This window comes from Pteropus vampyrus, unplaced genomic scaffold, assembly GCF_000151845.1.
Source record: "Pteropus vampyrus isolate Shadow unplaced genomic scaffold, Pvam_2.0 Scaffold85, whole genome shotgun sequence".
Lineage (NCBI taxonomy): Eukaryota > Metazoa > Chordata > Mammalia > Chiroptera > Pteropodidae > Pteropus > Pteropus vampyrus.
The window spans coordinates 2,206,960-2,214,699 of record NW_011888866.1 but is presented as its reverse complement, the minus strand read 5'-3'; the positions used below and the strand labels follow the sequence as shown (position 1 = coordinate 2,214,699).

At 44.2% G+C, this 7,740-nt stretch overlaps 2 long non-coding RNA genes across 3 annotated transcripts in view; one reads left to right on the top strand and one right to left on the bottom strand.

The window, feature by feature from the left end:
• The window catches only part of LOC111742018, a 53,840-nt gene that overhangs the window by 29,354 nt on the left and 16,746 nt on the right, over nucleotides 1-7,740 (top strand). The window contains exon 2 of one of the 2 annotated variants that reach the window (XR_002781143.1): nucleotides 7,345-7,439. This is a non-coding gene — a long non-coding RNA (uncharacterized LOC111742018). Of the gene's footprint in view, nucleotides 1-7,300; nucleotides 7,440-7,740 lie in introns of both variants that reach the window. The other variant, XR_002781142.1, reaches the window with a different exon arrangement.
• LOC111742020 lies at nucleotides 881-2,021 on the bottom strand. Its single transcript, XR_002781146.1, has 2 exons — nucleotides 1,392-2,021; nucleotides 881-1,277 (listed from the first exon to the last, which is right to left on the bottom strand). It is a non-coding gene; the product is annotated as an uncharacterized LOC111742020 (long non-coding RNA).

The following is a 7,740-nucleotide window of genomic DNA, read 5'->3' as shown; positions in this document are numbered from 1 at the left end:
ACAACAACAACAAAACTGTAGGCCTGGTGACAGCCATTATTTTACACCCCTCTCCTCTTTCTGGGAATGGAAAAAGAGTCTCCAGGTAGCATAAGCTAATGAGCTAAGAGCATGAGCTTTGGAATCAGACAGCCTGAAATTTAAATCTCCATTTATTAGCTCTGTAACCCTGGATGAGTCACCTAACCTCTCTATGTTTCAGTTTCTTCATCTGAAAAAATTGGATTTTTCAGTGGTATTTATTTCATTGGTAGTTGAGTGGATTAGATGAAGCAATGCCTATTCATGCACAGCATTTGGCACCCAATAATCACTCACTAATTGGAAACTATAATTATTTATAATATGGTCGTAGCAGCAAAACCAACCAAAGCATCTAAATGATCACAAAAAAAAAAAAAAACAGGGTGAACCCAGTCTTCCGGAATAACAGAGATGTAATATCTCTGTTGTTGCCAAAAATCTGGAGAGGTGCCAAAACCAGAGGAGGTGGTGAGCAGCAGCTGATTGGCCTGGAAGAAGGAGGGGACAGACATCAGGGACCCCTAACCTTGAAGAGCAAAGTTCTATGATTGATTTGAACGAGTGTCTCTAACCTCCACCTCTTTCTGTTCTTGGAGTTTTAATAGGACACACTGAGTCCTAGGCATATATAGGACAAGTATGATCCAGAATAAGGGCTGGAGGCCAATACTGGGAGGGAAAGCAAAGGGGGGCAGCCTGGCACCAGTTGCCAAAAAGCATGTCTGCTGTTTGTCCCCATCACCTGTTGGCTGGGAATTCTTGACATCATCATTGCAAAGGAGTATGACCAGCCCAGAGTGAATGCTGTTATAGTCCAGCCCCTCCTTCTGTCAACACCAGTGTGCCTCACAGGGAATGCATTTTAATGGTTTTATTGTCTCGGTTAACAAAAAAGATTCCCGAACATTATAAAAAAAAGTATATTAAAACAAGAAAAAGTGTGAAAGTAAAATATTAGCTTTTTCGAGCCATAGTTATTATAGACATACATACATATAAACTTTTATTATGGGAGTTTTCAAATATACGCAAAGGTAGCATGAATAGCATGGTGAAGCCCCATGTACTCATGATCTTCCTTGAACAACTGTAGAAGTGTGTGCCTGAGAGTCCCAATTAAAGCGACTTGGCATTTAATGTCTTTCCAAAATGTTAATGAGCTCCGGTGACTCCATAATGCAAATGTGTTAAATCTCCTGATATCCGAGCACCGGAAATTACTCCTCATCCCGTTCTCAAACTGCCTTGGCCACCTATCTAAATGAAAAAAGAGATGTTAATTAACACCCCAGATCATACAGGAATCTCGACTAGTGCCCGAAGCATACAAGGGATTCCATAAGAGATAATGTTCATTGAGCACTTACCTGTGCATTAGCCTCTTTTCTAGCTACTCTACCTGTATTAGCTCACTGAATTCTCACACCAGACCTGTGACATGTATCTTCTTTTTAAAAATTTTTTATTTTATTTTTTATTTTTCAATTACTTTCCTCTTTTCATCCCTGTTTTACAAATGAGGAAGTTCAACACAAAGAAGCTGAGCCACTTGCCCAATTTCACACAGAGGCAGAGCGAGGATTTAGACTCAAACTTCCCGTCTTCAGAGCCTGTTTTCTAATCCAGTGCACCAGGGAGGGGGTCCAAAACAGGTGACCCCTGAAACAAAGCCTGACCTGGGCAAAATGATTCCTGCTGGGAAAGGTGGGAATGGAAAATCACTCGTCCTGAACACTGCTGTGGGGCCAGGCCCCGTGCTGACTGTGTCCTGGTAGTGTCCTAACAGAGCGCCCACGGAGCCTGTAGACCTCCCTGGGAGATAACATTAGCATTCTTCCTGAATACTTCAGTCCTGGTTTCTTTCCTCTGTGCCAGGCCTTGGGTGGGAGTTCATGTTTTGAAAAAAATAAATACCTTCTGTGTGAATATGCATAGAAAGAAGTCAGAGAAAATACCTGCCAAATATTCACAAGTGCGGGTCCTCAACCCACCCACACTGGGAGAGGGGTCGTGGGGGTTATAGAAATTTTCTTTTTTGTTTATCTCGATTTTTTAATTTTTCTACAAAGAATTATTTGTGTTACAAAAAGTAAAGGAAGGAAAGAAGGAGAAAGGAGAAAAAAAAAAAAGAAAGAAAAAAATGATACCCTAACGTTGCCCTCAGCAGTTTGGGGCGGCGTAGGGTCGAGGGCAGCAGGTGGAGAAGTTGAGTGCCATCTGGCCATATGAGATGGGTAGCTCCAGGGACAGTGGGCACCAGCTCAGGTTAGGCACTGACTGGCTTTAAAGGTCACAGTGCTTGGGCCTCTCACCCCATCCTCTCAGGACTCAGTGGCACTTAGAGGGTACAGCAAGTCAGCTTGTATAAAAATACACACTGCCACCCAGCTCTGGTTTCTGGAGAGCCCTGGGGTGAGGGGAGCAGCCTCATTGTGACACCTCCAGGCCCACACTCATTTGGCAGGTCTTCCCAGGGTCGGGCTGTTTGTTTCTCAAACACTTCATCTTCAGAATTAAAAATAACCCTCCATTGTGCTTGGCTGTGCTCTCCCTGCCCTGGGGGCAGACATGGGCCATGCTCCCAGCCTGAGCATTTTCAGCCTGAACAGCCCTTTTACCCACCATATTCCTCTGCCCAGCTAGCCACCCTTCATCGTGAGCCCTTGATTAAAAAGGAGGGAAAAAGAGGAATTTGCAGTGTCTACCAGGTAGGAAAGTTACAAAGCCTCATCGAAATAGCAACACTGATGCCATTTAAATAGCAACAGATGCTCTTAAGAGAAAATGACAGGCCCTTTATCGACTATTAAACGCCATACAAACGTAAGTCCTTTGGCAGTATGGGATAGGGTTTGAAGAATGCCACAAGGCCTGGCTTGCCCCAAAATATCTATACAAGTTAAAAGTCCCATCAGAATCATTTCTTTCAGACAAAAAAGTTGTGCCCCAAAGTCCCCTATTAAAACATCTGGGAGGGTTGGTGCTGGCGATTACAAATAAGACTTTCTTAGGTTGGTAGAAATCATTGCAATTTTAAAGTCTGACAAGTACAGGGCCTCACTTCCATTCTGACCTTTATTCCTGTGTCTAAGGATTCACAGGTGGGTATAAATAGTCTCCTCTACAGATGAGAAGACAGCCTCAGACAGAGTCAGCTCTGGAGGTACGGCTATGCTTAGGACCCTTTATGGGTTGCTTCCCCCATTATGCCAGTCAGTGATCACATTCGGTGCTTAGCTGCCTGGGACCCTGAGAAGGAGATTGGATGGGACAGAGCACTGATGACTGTTGGGAGAGAACCACCTCTAGCAATCTCTGGAGGGGTGGGTGTGGTGGTGGGGCCGGGCTTAGAGGCCAGAGACACACTTTACCCCTTCACGGTTTTACCTGGGGCCATCCACCTCATGCACAATAGGGGAAATGGTGCTGGAGCCACAGATGCTACATTTGGGATGACAAAAGGATTCACCGGGAGTTTCAACTGCAATTGTTTTAAGCTGCTGCCTGGAGCACTCTATTGAGAAACATGACAATAGATTATTAATATCTATCGCTGGTGCCAGGTTTGGGCATGATGAGATGTGTTGCAAGCGTTTGCCATCCCTGTGCCATCCCCATCTGGAACCCCACCGTAAGGGTAATGATGGGAGTGGCCCTGCAGGGTAGGGGATGGCAGAGGTACAGACCACAAAAGCAGACACTTTTTTTTTAGTATACCACTTTTATTTTTATTTAATTTTTCTTTTTAAATTAGAGTTGACATTCAGTATTATTTTATGTTAGTTTGAGGTGTACAGCATAGTAGTTAGACATTTATATAACTTATGACGTGATCTCCCAATTAGTCTAGTGCCCACCTGGCACTATAGTTATTACAGTCTTACTATGTTCTCTACGCTGTACTTCACATCCCCATGACTATTTTGTAACTGCCAATTTGTACTTCTTAATCCTTTCACTTTTTCCACCAAGTCCCCCAACCCCTCTCTCATCTGGCAATCACCAGTTTGTTCTCTGTATCTATGAGTCTGTTTTCATTTTGTTTATTTTGTTCTTTAGATTCCACATATAAGTGAAATCATATGGTATTTGTCTTTCTCTGTCTGACTAATTTTACTTAGCATAATACCCTCTAGGTCCATCCGTGCTGTTGTAAATGGTAAGATTTCATTTTTTATGTCTGAGCATTATTTCATTGTATATTTGTACCACATCTTCATTATCCAACTGTCTATTGATGGGCACTTAGGTTGCTTCCAAATCTTGGCTATTGTAAATAGCACTGCATGGAAAATTAGACACTTCTTGCCAAGATATCAAGACAACTGCTCAGGAAGCCTCTAGCAGATGATGCAAAACCTGATATAGTCAGCTTTCCCACTGGGAAAATGAAGTTACAGTGCTCAACTGATGCCCACTTAGAGGCCTGTGAGATAACTGGGAAATGCTTTGGAAGTGAGGTATCACATCGATCCAAGAAAGCAGTCTGGACTTCGCAGCCGTGCCGCTCCCTAGTCACTGATGTTTTCCCGAGACTCAGTGTGGAGAAGGAACGAGCTATAAAAGATGGGTAGAGAAGCTCCAACGTTTAAGCCAAAGGATCCTGATGGGGCCATTGGGTGGGCTTCATGTGCTCTTAGGAGGTGGTTCTCATGGCCACTGGGAGTTTCTGGAAGACTGGACAGGATAAAGAATTATTCTTAGGTAGATAGGACAGCCCCCAAAGCCCCTAGAACTTGGGGTTCTCATGGGAAAACCAGGAGCCTAAAGAGCAGGGTGAGTGGCCTCCCCTACATACTAATAACTGTCTTCCCATGCATCTGGCCAGACTTGATTTTCTGCCCTCCTTCCCCAGCAGGGCCTCCCGTGGCTCAGTAAGAATTCTTTGCTGCTCTTGCTCTCCTAGCACACCCCGCTGAGGCTTATTCCAAATTTTGTCTTAGTCCTCCATACTTGCTCCCTCATGCCTTTAACTCGATGATCTCATTTCCTTTTTTATTATAGAGAAAGGCCGAAACCCCCTCGGCTTTCCTCTTTGCTTCTAAATTATGTCTCTATATTCATCTCCTCTACCCTGCTACTGCTGTGAAAGGCTTGTTGACTCTTTTCCAAGGAAAGGCCCCCACTCGTATCTTCCCTTCCATCTACCTGCTGTTCTTCCCCAGGATTTCCAGCTCTTTTTCTCCAGGGACTCAGTCCTGCTCTGGAGAGCCCTCCTCACTGGGCTGAGATGTTTCCTTGCACCTGGGGCCTTTATTTCTCTTTCTTTACTTGCCAAATACAACCTGTCTCTGCTTTGGTGGATTGGTTGGTTGATTGATTTATTGATTGCTGAGAAAGCTGCCTCCGCCTTCCCACCCCCACTGCCCTTACTCTGCCTTAGGGCCTCAGAACAAAGTGATCCTTATCAGCAAGACATGGGCTGTGGCCAGCCCTGGTGTCTATCCCGTTCAGCCCACAGACTGCTCACCTGCCTTTCCCCAAGGTTCCCATGCTCCGAATGACCTCAGGCGCCCAGGTGTTCCCTGGATTCTGAGCATGACTCACCTCAGAATCAACAGCTCTGTCACTCCGCACTGAGGGACCTCAGCTTGTCACAAAGCCTCTATTTCCAGTGTCAAGTGGTGATAATAATACCTGCCTCACAGGCTTATTGTGAAGACAAAATGGGATAATTAATGTAAAGCGCCTAGCATAGTGCCGGACAATATTAAGTGTATAGTAGATCATAGTTATTATTGAGTATCTTAGAGCTATTGCATTGTGATTACGGGCAGCTCAGTATCTCATTAGGTAGTCAGTTCACTGTTGCCTTGGACATCATTCCATTTCTTAGCAAGTTTTCCTTATTTCTTTAACAAATACTGACAAAGCACAAAGTATGTGCAAGGCACTCTCTTAAGTACTTTACAAATTTTAACTATTTTAACCCTCATGACAACACTATGATGTATCCCTGTTTTACAAAAGAGGAAATTTAGGCACAGAAGTATTAGGTATCATGCCCAAGATCACAGAGCTGGTGAGTGGCGGAGCCAGGAACAGGACCTTGGCAGGCTGACTCCAAAATCCTTGTACTTTATACACAGCTGCCTGTTAGGTGGAGCTTAATTAAAAAGACATAAACTAACTCTGCTCATGGGAGTGCTCTGGAGTAACAGAGAACAGTCCTCATGCTGGTTTCATTAAAGTCCAGACACCCCATCTTGTTTATGTTTGTTTCCTCACTCATTCATTACAAAAAGACATCTATGGAATATGCGCTGAGGCGCACTGGTGAACAAGACAGGCCTGGTCCTGGCTCTTGCACTGCTGCAGGCACCTAACAGCAGCTGACAGTGCCTGGCTCACAGTAGGAGCTCTGGGGACTGGAGTGGGCTAGGTTTCTGCAGAAAAGCCCCAGAGGGGTCACTGCGAGAACACAAAGTTCCACTAGAGGGCGCTGTACCGTAGAGCTGCCCTGAGGACGGGCTTACGTGCAAGAGAGGAGAGTTGAAGGGCAGTGTTGGGGTTGTTCAGGGAATCCTGGAGGGTTTTAGAACTGGAAAGAATCAGTCACATTTACCAGGGTCACATTCACTTGATCAGAGACCACAGCCAAGTCCCCTGAGTCTAACACACTGGTGGCCACAGCCAACTGCAGGGCCCCAGGTAAACTTCCTGAGAGAAATGGACACTCCCCTTGGTTCCCAACTAACCAGCCCAGCACTGCCCGCTCCCTCTCCATGCCTTTCCTGAAAACACTCCTTCCCCATCCCCACAGTCTTTCAGCCAGTGCTGAGACAAAGGTCTGGTGCAAGAAACAACTGGCTTCAGGCTTGGAGCGGTTAAACAGGCAAGGATGAATCAGTCCCAGTTGGCCTCAGCGAGCTAAACATAGGCTGGGAGAGGGATCCAATGAAGGAAACAATAAGATTACTTAATACTGGTTCCAAGAGCATTTGAGGAGTTGAGTGTTTATGGGCATTAAAACGGAAAAAATACTACTAGATTTTAGGTTATATACAAATGTGGTTATTGTCCTACAGGATAATAAAACCATAACATTTGGGATAGTCCTTTCTACTGGCTAGAAAACTGCAAGTTAACATGTAACTTCTCCATGGCTGAGCTCGATAATCAAATAGCACATGGGTAAATCAAACACAGGTACCTCCTCTGGAGCGTTAAATAATCTTTAGGTGGTGCTGTTAAACAAAGCCCACGTATGACTTGGAAAGGACACATTGAACTCTCTTTTGCCTATTTTTAAGTACTATATAATTTTTCCCAACAGAAACATGCATCTCTAAGATTGCCTTGTGTATTTGCTTATTACAGTCTCAACCTACAAAACATAAGCTCCATGAAGGCATGAACTCCATCAATTCTGATGACCACCACATCCCTATATTCTATTCCAGTTCAGGTGCAAAGTAAGTGTTCAATAAATATTTGTTGGTTAAAGAAAATAAGATACTTTATAATCGAAAGTTATAATTGGAGACAGAAAGTAGAATAGAGGTTACTAGAGGCTGGGGAGAGGGTGGTAATGGGGAGTTACTGTTTAATGGGGCAGAGCTTCAATTTGGGGTGATGAAAAAGTTCTGGAGATGGATAATGGCAATGGTTGCACAACAGTGCAAATGTACTTAATGCCACTGAACCATACACCTAAAATGATTTAAGTGCTAATTTTTGTTATGTATAATTTATCACAAAAATGTTATGTGATTA